The sequence below is a fragment of the Callorhinchus milii genome, unplaced genomic scaffold, assembly GCF_018977255.1.
Source record: "Callorhinchus milii isolate IMCB2004 unplaced genomic scaffold, IMCB_Cmil_1.0 Scaffold4, whole genome shotgun sequence".
Lineage (NCBI taxonomy): Eukaryota > Metazoa > Chordata > Chondrichthyes > Chimaeriformes > Callorhinchidae > Callorhinchus > Callorhinchus milii.
In genome coordinates, this window is record NW_024704745.1 from 23914089 (window position 1) to 23925840 (window position 11752).

The window sequence follows — 11752 nt, forward strand, 5'->3', positions numbered from 1 at the left end:
GCTTTGAGCTGTTTTGATGATTTGATAAGGGTCAATCTGCAAGTACTGAACAAACTTAAAATTCGTTTGTTAGTTGTGAAGATGATCAAAATGAGCCATTTGCTTATTTCCTCTTGAGTTGCTCATTGTCTTTCCTGTTGGGTCACATAAATTAGGGATTAGGAATATGCTATTGTTTACCTTTCCACCCACCTTTGAGAAGCATGAAGGAAGACACTGGAAGCTAAGAAACTAAGGGTTCCAAACTTGGAAGAGATCTGCAATGAAGGCTGATAAAGCCTGAGAAGCTGTACACAGGAGGCAGTGGACAGTAAGCCTTGAAGCAGGGGAGAAAAGAAATGGATATGCTGCTACCAGCAGGTGCTGGAAAGCTCCCGTGACTCAAGAGTTGTCAACATTTTTTTCATGAAAAGAAAACAGGTCACAGAGTACAACCAAGCGTCCTGGGTCCCTACTCCGCGTGAAGGGCACTATAAAAAAGCAAGTTGTAGAGGCCACAAGTGTACTCAATACACCATGGACAAGTACTGTATTTGCAATGAAAACTACATCCCAACAACAACAAGATTCCATTTATAGAGCGCCTTTTACGTCGGGAGGACGTCCCAAGGCACTGTACAGTTGGGTCAGGACCCGAGCAGGGGGGAAATGGTCAGGGTGAGGGGAGGGAGCGAGGAAGGGGTGGAGAGTCGAGAGAGGAGCTGAAGGCACGGTCAAAGAGAAAGGTCTTGAGACCGGCCTTGAAGGAGGAAAGGGAGGAGGCAGCGAAGGCACTGGGGGATAGAGTTCCAGAGCCTCGGGGCTGAGAGGCTGAAGGCCCGGCCACCAATGGTAGGGCGGTTGGGGCAGGGGATGTGGAGCAGACCGGAGCCATAGGAACGGAGGGTACGGGCAGGTAGGTAGGGGGATAGTAGGTCAGAGAGGTAGGAGGGAGCGAGGCCGTGAATGGCCTTGTAGGTGAGGATCTTGAATTCGATCCTCTGGGGGATGGGGAGCCAGTGGAGGCGAGCGAGGGTGGGAGTGATGTGGTCCCGAAGCCTGGTGCGGGACAGTACACGAGCTGCAGAGTTCTGAATGACCTGCAGCTTGTGGAGGGAGGTGCCGGGAAGGCCGGCGAGGAGAGAGTTCCCAAGCAACATGGGCATTCATATTTTTAAATGTAGATAATATGTTGTACAGAATACAGAGTACACACTGTTACATCAAGTGGATTATGAAATGCCTTAAATTTTACTTGTTTTATTAATAATCCCACAGACAGCTAACCATCGTGGTTTTGACATACACTTTTGTTGCTGCGATGGAAAGAATATAGCACAGATTTACTGGAATGATACCAGGGCTGGTAATTTACTCCCATCAGGATAGACTGGATAGGTTGGGCCTTTAGTATCATAAATACTTGGTATAGCACCTTTCACATCAGGAGTACATCCCAAAGCATTTCACAGCATATTTCACTTTACTATAAAGTGGCACAATTGTGTTTTGGGGGCAAACAGCTAAATTGCACAGAGCAATGTCCTGCAAACATGAATTGAATACCAATATTTTATTGGGAGGGAGGTGGAGAATGATGGCCAGAACAACTTGAGAAGCTCCCTTCTTTTTGAATGGTGCCATGAGGATTTTTAACGTTTACCTGAATAGGCAATTGGAGTTTCGGTTTAACATCTCATCTGACGGACGTCATCTCGAACAACACAGCATACCCCCAGCACAATATCGGAGTGCGAGCCCAGACCATATGAGTTCCAAGTTCAGACATGGGACTTGAACCCACAAACTTCTGACCCAGAGGTGAGATATTGTAGTATAGTAAAGTTTTAGTAAAGTGTAATGGCTTTGTTGTGGGTAAACACACACAAAAATAATACTAGCTTGTATAACCTCATAAGACAGAGATCGAACGCACCTAACAAAATGCCACTAAAAATAAAGTACAACTACCATTCAGATTAGAAATCTTTTTAGAAAAAAATGATTAAATATTCAAACAGCAGAATATAGCTAATCTGATTGAAGGTCTGTAAGAGATATAAAAATGCACTGACCTTCATCATTACTAGTGCTCTTCAAAGATGCAGCATCTCTTTCATGATGATCATGGATCAAAGATTCAAATTATACAGGCAATTTGAAAAAAAGCTTAGAACTGAGTTAAAGTTAATGTGTTTTTGCTCAGTTTTTCATTTATTTTTGTCTGAGTTGAAATGAAAGATAATTAAAAACAAATGGAAAGCTTTTGCATTCATATGCGAGTTGCCTGGAGTTGATGGCTTTCTAATCACAGGCATGCTATTGAAAGGTGCTGGGCATAAGCTTGACATCTGGACACTGTGGCTACAACAACAAATTGCATTTTTGTAGCGCTCTTCACGCAGGGTAGTGTCCCGGAGTACTTCAGTAGCCCAGTAGCTAGTCCAGTTAAAAAGCAGCAGGCAAAATGCTTAGCTGTCTTTAGTTGTCCTCTGTTATAATAGTTTTCTTTCAAACATAAACCATTAGTTAAATAAATTCAGCAAAGATTTCAACTTTAACATGTTTTGGAAATGTTTTAGCATCCACTTTGTTTTAAAATACATATAGCCCCTGATAATTCAAAGATTCCTATCATGGTGAACATTTCTGAGCTTTTAATGGCCATTTGGCATTTAAAATGTACATAATATGACATGTCATGCCTGTACATCTGCTATCCTAATCTGTACGTATTAGGACAATTTATCTTTATAAAACAAATCTTAATAAAAATACCACTCTACCAATACACACTAGACTACTTTGTTAGCTTTCACAATGATATTTGTTATTCAAATTATTTTTTGTAATGCTCCACTATCCCAGGTAGGATCAAAACAAGTTTTTTTTTAGTCCACATGCTTCTGTTTATCTAGCAGTAGTAGAAACCCGATTGATAGTGGTTCGGTGCATCAGTTTCCTGGGGTAATAATCCTTCCCCCCACACAAAAAATGTGGTCACTCAATCCTTGAATGTTTGTGGGATGTGATAAGGCGCTATATCAAATGCAAGGATTAATATTATTATACAATTAACCCTATGTAGCTTCGCCCTTTTGTCCCCGCAACAACTATTCCAGTTCCTTCCCTCTGTGTTCGAAAGTGCCTAGTCATTGTCACCACTGCCACCTTTGCCGTAACACGGCACAAGATCAGAAAGTTGTTCTGCAGGATATCGCAGTGTGAATTTGGGTCCTGAAAGTCAGTGGTGTAATTAGAGCCACAACATTCCAAACAGTCGTGGATTGAGTGACTACATTTTTGTTTGGGCGAGATTCTCAAATGCTGTATTCAATACAAAATTCTCAAACGCCCAAATGCTGATTCCCCACTCCTGTTTCTAACTCATAATTAAACAATTCCCATTAGAACACTTGACAAAAAGAAGCACCATTGTTAAGTGCCGCAAACTGAAACCGTTGATTACAAAGACTAAACAAATACTCAATGTTTTACTCGTTTAAAAATCATAATAAAATCTGCAGGTTGACATTTCTGGCATTGTTGAAAGCTCATTAGATCACAGGAAGGTTTATTTCCATTAGTTCATGGGTTGAATGGAGCTCCCTCCTTGTCACTGCTGGTGTCTATGTGGAGTCTCATCCTCAGAGGAGTCGCTGTCACTTGTACTTGGCTTGGTACTGTGCCATCTCTTGCTGTATGGACTGTATATGCTCTTTGAGCTGTATGTACTCCATCCTTCTGGAGTAATACTCCGGCTTAAACTGTGTCCATGGTAATTGTGAGCAGGAACTGTAACAAGATAGTAACAACAATAAGTTTTATCCTTGCAGTGAGCAATTGTTTCTTTGTCCTCAACACTTAGTTAGAATAAGACAGATGACAGATAATTACATTTCCTCCTTGAAACAAAATATCTAATGCATGCTATTTATTTTATTAGTGCTGGCACACAGAAAGCCATGAAAGGATTAATAGTCATTTATAAGTACTCTAGCTTAATTGGTTGTCAAAAGTCCAGAAGTGTGACAAAAAAAAAGAAACATTACACAACACTCCCTCATCTACCAACCTCTCAGTCTCTCTGTGTAGTGGCTGGGAACTTGCACTGGAAAACAAGACTGAATATAATAATAATCCTTGCATTGGATACAAGACGAATAATGTCAAACTGCCTCAAAGCACTTCCCACGTAACTGCTACAAGGTGTAGGAACTGGATACTTGTAGATAAATATGGGGCACAGCAGTATTCCACAAACAGCCATGACATGAATCATTAATTTATCCAGGATTGTTGGCCAGGACACTGAAAGAAACTCTTCTCTTTTCAAACATAGACCAATGTTTAAGCCCATGACTCAGTTGCACTCAAATATTACCAAGACTGAATTTGCCAGTATTTAACTGGACTTCTTTAGGAATGATCTCTCTGCTTTGACCTCACTCCTCCTGATGTGTTGGCTGCAGTTGATGTTCATAATCCAGGTCACAGGATGAGTGAGGATAGCACAGTTATGCAGGGGTGAATAAAAACAATAATAAAATAATGTCAGTATTTGAATATAATCAGCTACTTATAATTCTCTAATCTTCCTAGATACTATTTAGGAATTAATTTTCCCAGAATCCGTGTAAAGTGAAAGTGGCTGAAACGCAATCACCAGTTTGTTGGACTAGAACAAGGGCATCGATTGTTTCAAATGGTACAGCAATGACTCCAAGTATCTGGGATCCCATTTAGAAAGGATTTTCCCTTCATGGTTTGCCTCACGGTTTGCAATGAATACAGCATAACTACCAAGTACTGAAATCTAATTGGTTATCTGATTGGAATTAAACTTTCTTCTGACAATAAACCGATACAGGCTAGAACATGCAAAACAAGTTGATTTATTTTTCTTTTATCTGGATTCCGATTCTGTTTACCTACAAATACAGTCACTACACTTAACAGAAACTCTGTGATGTGCTTTGAGGCTTTCTTGTTGTTATAGGTACTACAGCAATCTAAGGCAGCAAACTGAAGATGTGGTTTAAACTTGGGTGACCGATACCCCTTGGTATTAGCCAATGATATATTAAAACCTTGAAACAAACTATTACCAGATTTCACTAATTTATTATTATTGCCAACTGTTTGTTCCCTTGTCTAAAAGGTTTGATTGTGTTTAATCCAGTGCCAACATTAAGAAATTACCTCTTCTAAAACACATTTAGAATATTTAGACATAGTCCATTCCAGCTGATAAGAAATTGCATTGAATTAAATATAAATGATACCGAGGGTAACGTTTTGTTCTCCTATTGAAGGTGCTATATAAGTGCAAATTGGGGTTGTTCTAGAGTGAAGAGGGATTGTCTAACTCCAGCACACCTCAATGTACCAGGTGAACCTATTGCCCCCAAAGTCAGCATCTTCCTCAAAGGTGCTTTCTGGTACCTAACATTTAGCTTTGAGCAGCCAGATGACCCTGCCATGGGACAGTCTTTTGGACCATAAAGTGGAACAAAGGAGCAATGGCTCTCTGAAGTGCATCTGAGATTTAACCCTAATGTACCATATACTTCAGTTACCTTATTTGTGGGGGGGGGGGGGTATTGATGCCGACAGCTTCTAACAGGAATTATCTTTTCTAGATCGTTTTAGCTTGTTCTACACAGAGCAATAGCGGGTGTTACAATTTTATTAAAAAANTCTCTGCGAAATCATGCAAATCAAACAAGAAAACAATAATTAAATACCTGGACAAAAATAGCATAATACAAAATAACCACAGCATTATACAAAGCAAAGGGTTATCACCTAACGTTATACAAGCCATTTCTATTTAACAATAAATCAAATGAAATTCCCTGGACACAAGACGTAGTTACATTTGTTTTATTATTTTGAATGTGGGCTGAGATGCATGTGACTGTTTGCACTCACCACTGAGGAAAGTCTGCTTCCTTTCTGTTTTCTCCAGATAGGGTCTGGGAGAGGGTCTCTCAGGAGTCGAGACTGAGCTATTAAAGCCGGAAACAGACGTGGAACAAGTCTCAAAATCCCCCCAGACCTTTTCCTGGGTGTAAGTGCCTTTGGACTTGGTGGGAGTGCAGCCCATCGCAGTTACACTGGCTTCATTTCACGCTCATTGTCCAAAGCCAGTGAGAGCCTCTCGTAACTCAGCTCAGCTCTCCATCAGCACCACCTGCTTACACCCTCCCACTGTGCAGCTCACCCCCCCCCCCCCCCACTCACTCTCTCACTCACTCTCTCTGTCTGTCTGTCTCTCCCTCTCAGATGACTGTCTTCCAGAGATTTCAAAGTCAGGCGATTAAAAGGCTGGAATTGAAGCAGGCTCTCTTATTTATAAAGATCCAAAAGCTCCCACCCAGAGAGAGAGAGAGAGAATGCGAGAGACCACCCCCTGGTGACATGCCATCCAGAGATGTAACGGGATTTAAACATATGCACCGGGCTGGGAATGGATGAAAGTTGTATATACTCTCACAAGTTTCTAGCAGGAAAGCAAATCATACATTGGTCTGCTGCTGCTCATAGAAAGACAGCTGTCTTATACAGACTGTAATTTTTTTGTATAGTTTCCTCTCATTCACCCTCATCCATGCCTTTATGAAGTCAGGATTAACTATACAAACGCTCTGCTCACCAGACTCCCTCGCCCTGCACAAGCTACAGACTCTGTAGCCAACCCTCTACCCCACCAGGCTCCTTGAGTTTATCACTTCCCATCCTTGCTCAGCTTCACTAGCTCCCCATACCCCAGCGGAGCGAGTTCAAGATCCTTTTTCTTATGTTTAAATCCATCCATATTCTCATCCCACCCTACCTCCATGACCTCCTTCAACCACACCAACGAGTCACTCCCTTCACCCAGCAAACACCGGCTTCGGATTACACCAGCACCGGATCACATCATCGAGACGTCTCAAAGTGCTTCACAGAATATACTGGGAAGTGAATTGACTGTATATTTTGTGGACGATATCCATATATCACCCACAAATTATCCATATATGGTGCTGCTTAGCTACAAAAACTGCTTTATTATCCCAATGGGAGGGAGTTGATAGGAGACTAAAGCTGTTTTTCAGGACTTTAATTGTGTAGGGGCTCCTAAACTTTATTTTGTGAATTTTCAAAGGCCAGTAAAGTGCAAAAAGAAAGAACTTATTTTTATATGGCATTGTGCTGGTTTTCAGAAATCACTATTAGCTGTTTTGCAAAAATCACAAACAGACACCTTTTGATATTCACAAATGTAAATTTTCACTCATTAATCTGCAGGTTTAGATGAGGAAATGCCAGAATACAGGTACAGCAGCTCTTCATTAGAGAGATTGAGAGTACAATATTTCTTATATAACATACTGACAAAACAGTAGTGAAGGCATCACTGTTACCAGAAGCAGAGGGACCAGTTGCGTGCGAGGATTTAGCAGGAAGAAAAAACTTGCTTTTTGCAGGGCTGCACCTGAAAACATTTGACAGTAATTGACCAGATGTGTCAGGAGGGTCAGCCCGACGAGGGGAGGGGTAGGAGTGTTAGAATATAAGTTTAGCTCGGAATGTTAGGATTGTCGGACTGGGCTCAGTGGTATCACTCTCACCTCTGAGTCAGAAGGTTCTGGTTTCAAGTCCCACGTCAGGACTTGGAACTGAACAATAACAAAAATAATTTGCATTTATATAGCAACCTTCATGCCGGCCAGAATCTCAGAGTGCTTAACAGTTGGGGAGCCCGATGCTGAGCCAGTGGGAGGGAGAAGGTGACTGTAGGCACGGTCAAAGAGGAAGTTCTTCAAGCACAACCTGAAAAATGGGGTGAGACGGGCAAGGGCAGGGAATGAGGGAGAGAGTTCCACAGTTTCGGTCTCAATGGGTGAAAGCATGGCTGTCGATGCTGGGGCAGAGGGTCCAGGGGACAAGGAGAAGGCCGGAGCCAGTCGAGCAGACGTAACTCATCGTCTAAGTTCACATTCCAATGCAGTGCTGCTGGTGTGTTGCATCTGCACACCTGCAGATGCCATCCTTCGGATGAAATGTTGAATTGAGATACCATCTGCCTGGTCAAGTGGACATTAAAGATCCCATTAAAAGATTAAAAGAGAAGGGAATTTCTCCAAGTGTCCTGGCCAACAATCCCGCAAATAAAATTGATCATTCACTTCATGGCTATTTATGGGACATTGCTGTGCTCAAATTGGCTGCTGGGTTCACCAACAAAACATTGTTTTGCACTCTACAGTATATTCTGTTAAGTTCTTTGGGTCATCCTCCCAGTGTGGAAGGTGCTATGCCAAATATAAGGATTATTATTATTATTAAATCTAGCTTTTGGCCACTAAGTCTCTCAATTTCTGCAACTCTCCCCAAACCACTTTGCATTTTCAAGACTTCAGAAAGTGAAATATCATCCTGTATTATAATGTGGTGATTAAAGTCCATAAAATTGGACCAGAATTTAGACCCCAGGTGTCAGCCTGGTTCATTTGGTAATATTCTTACATCTCAGTCAGAAGGATTTGGGTTGAAGCCCCATGTCAGGACTTTTGAACTCATAGTCTAATCTGACACTCTGAAACAGTGCTAGGGGAGCAGCTGCATTGCTGGAGGTGCTGGTCTTCAGCCGAGACAATAAAACAAGGTCCTCTTATCCTGTTTATTAAAAGAGAAAGAAATTTCTCCTGATGTCCTGGCCAACAATCAGTCAGATATAAATGGGACATTCACTTTGTGTTTTATTGTGGGACATTGCGGTGCAAAAAGTGTTCATCTGCTTCACAGTAAATCCTGTGAAGTGCATTGAGATATTCTCACGATAACAATAACAATAACAAATTGCATTTTATAGTGCCTTTCGCATCAGGAAGATGTTCCAAGTTGCTGGACAGTTGAGTGTTTGCACCTGAGCTGGGGGTTTGGATTTGGGAGGAGTGGGGGCCAAGGGGGTGGGAAGATGACCAGTCCTGGAAGAAGGTCTTGAGATGTTCCTTGAAGGAGGCGAGGGAAAAGCAAAGTAAATAGAGTGCCAAAGAGTAGAGCTTTAGAAGGTCACAGAGGAGGGATGGAGCAAGACCTTGGAGGGCTGGGGTATGGGGAGCCAGTGGAGATGGCAAGGATTAGGGTGATTGGCTCACGGAGCTTGGTGTTATGATCAGAAATAGATAATTGTTTAAAATATTGTTTTAGTTCAGTTAGGACTGCTTCTGCTTGTTAACTAGTGTCAAGCTGACATATGGAATGACAATCTTGACTATAAAGTGGTTATTTTGATCAAGTGAAGGTTGCTTACTCTTGTTAGTCAATATCAAAATAACTTGTAGAACTATGAGACTAATTAAATTGAGCTGAACTGTTGAATTTATATCGAAACCTGACATATATTACAGGGTAGATGGTATAACTCCAGTTAAAATGTTATGGGAAAATATCAGAATGAAGAGTTAATAGGTTCAGAAGAAAGAAGTGAATTTGTCACAGTTGCAGCTCTCTTTTTAATTATTGATGTCACCCTCCATGCAAGGTAGCATCTCAGAGTGCTTAAAACAAAAGAGAAGATCAGGCTCCAACATACGAAAATGTTGTTTGGCCTGTGTTTTGTATGGGTGTGTAGGTTGAAGTGTATGATGGGTGAGGGTGGTGTTAAGGTTTGGAGTTTGTAGGTTGATGTATGTGGTGGTGGGGAGGGGGGTGTTGACTTATGGAGTGTGTTTGGCCTGTGTTTTGTATGGGTGTGTAGGTTGATGTGTGCAGTAGAGGAGAGGGGGGCGTTGTTGAGGTATAGTCCAGGGTGCCCACAAAATCTTGTTACCCCAATATTGTTTTTTTCTACAGTCACTACCCAACAACTTAAACATGTGGAAGAATGATGATTGTATTTAGAAGTACTAGTCCTATAGCATAATGGTTAGGGTACTAAGCAAGAGGACCTGGGTTACATTAACAGCAGGGCGAAACGTTGGGCAAGTTTCCTTACTCCACATACCTCTGTTTACCGAGCAATAAGTATGAACCCGGTTGTTAGTCAATTAGAGGATCGCTTTTTCAGGGCTAATCACCTCTTCAAATAAATAAATAATAATAATTTGTCACTCAATCCACAACTGTTTGTCGCCCACAAAACACACGGTTAATTCACTTTAAAGTATTGTTTCATTCACAAAATATACAGTAAATTCACTTTACAGGATATTCTGTGAAGCACTTTGAGATGTCCCTAAGACGTGATAAGGCACTATATCAAATGCAAGGATTATTATTATATTATTATTATATTCTGTGAAGCACTTTGAGACATCTCGAAGACATGATAAGGCAGTATATGAAATGCAAGGATTATTATTATTAAATACAGCTGGAATACAACTGCAAGAGATTCAATGCCCAGGCTTCAACAGAGTGCTTAATTCTATTACGGCCATACCTTCGAACCCAATACTAGAAGGGAGAGGGCATGAGCTGCAGAGTTCTGGGCAGTTTGAGGGTTGGGGTTTGGATTAAGAAGGGGATTGGATTCAGGAGGGGTGAGGGCTAAGGGCGAGGGGACATGTGGTCTGCAGTTTGTGAAGAGAAGACTTGGGAAATCCAGTGAGCAGAGAGTTGGAATAGTTTAGCCTGGACATGATGTGAATGGTGCTAGAAACAAATTGAAGGATTCTTAAATCCAACAACAACAACAAAATTACATTTGTAAAGCGCCTTCCATGTCGGGAGGATGCCCCAAGGCACTGAACAGTCAGGGGCCAGGGTTGGGAGGAGGGAAGGGGGAGGGGTTAGGAGGGTGGCTGAAGGCACGGTCAAAAAGGAGAGTCTTGAGTCGTGCCTTGAGTCATGCCTTCAAGGCAAAGGGATTGTGGGATGGAGTTCCAAAGAGTGGGGACAGAGAGACTGAAGGCCCAGCCACCAATGGTAGGACAGGTCAGGTGGGAGACCTAGAGCAGGCCAGAGCCTGCTGAACGTAGGGAGCGTGCAAGTTGATAGGGAGTCAGCAGTTCAGAGATGTAGGAGGGGGCAAGACTGTGGAGGGCCTTGAAAGTGAGGATGAGGATTTTGAATTCTATCCTCTGAGGGATGGGGAGCCAGTGGAGCCGGGTGAGGACATAAGTTGCAGAGTTCTGGATGATTTGCAGCTCGTGGAGGGAAGAGTTTGGGTGGCCGGCAAGGAGGGAGTTTCTGTAGTCGAGCCTTGAGGTGACTAATGCATGTATGAGGGTTTTGGTGGCCTGATGGGTGAGGCAGTGGCAGAGTCGGGCAATGTTGCGGAGGTGGGAGAAGGCAGAGCGGGTCATGGCACGGATATGTGGGAGAAAGGACAGGTGAGGGTCCTAAAAGATGCCCAGGTTTCTAACTGGCTTAGTGAGGCGGTGTGCAACCATGGATGCTGATGCTGCCAGTGCCTGAGGTGCTGAGGCGCTGGCGCGAGCCAATCAGGGGACCTCAGTCTTGCTGACATTCAGCTGTAGAAAGCTACCTCTCATCCAGGACTTGATGTCAGATAGACAATCTGTCAGGATGTCAGTTGTCCTGGAATCGAGGGTGGAGGTAGAGAGATTGAGTTGGGTGTCATCCGCGTACATGCGGAAGTTGACCTTGTGTCTGCGGTTGATGTCATCAAGGGGAAGCATGTAGAAGTTGAAGAGGAGGGGACTGAGGACAGAGCACTGAGGATACCACACAAGACTTTGAGGGGGCTGTAAGCGAAACCATTGGTGGAGACAAATTGGAGACGGTGTAAGAGATAAGATATGAACCGTTCAAGGAC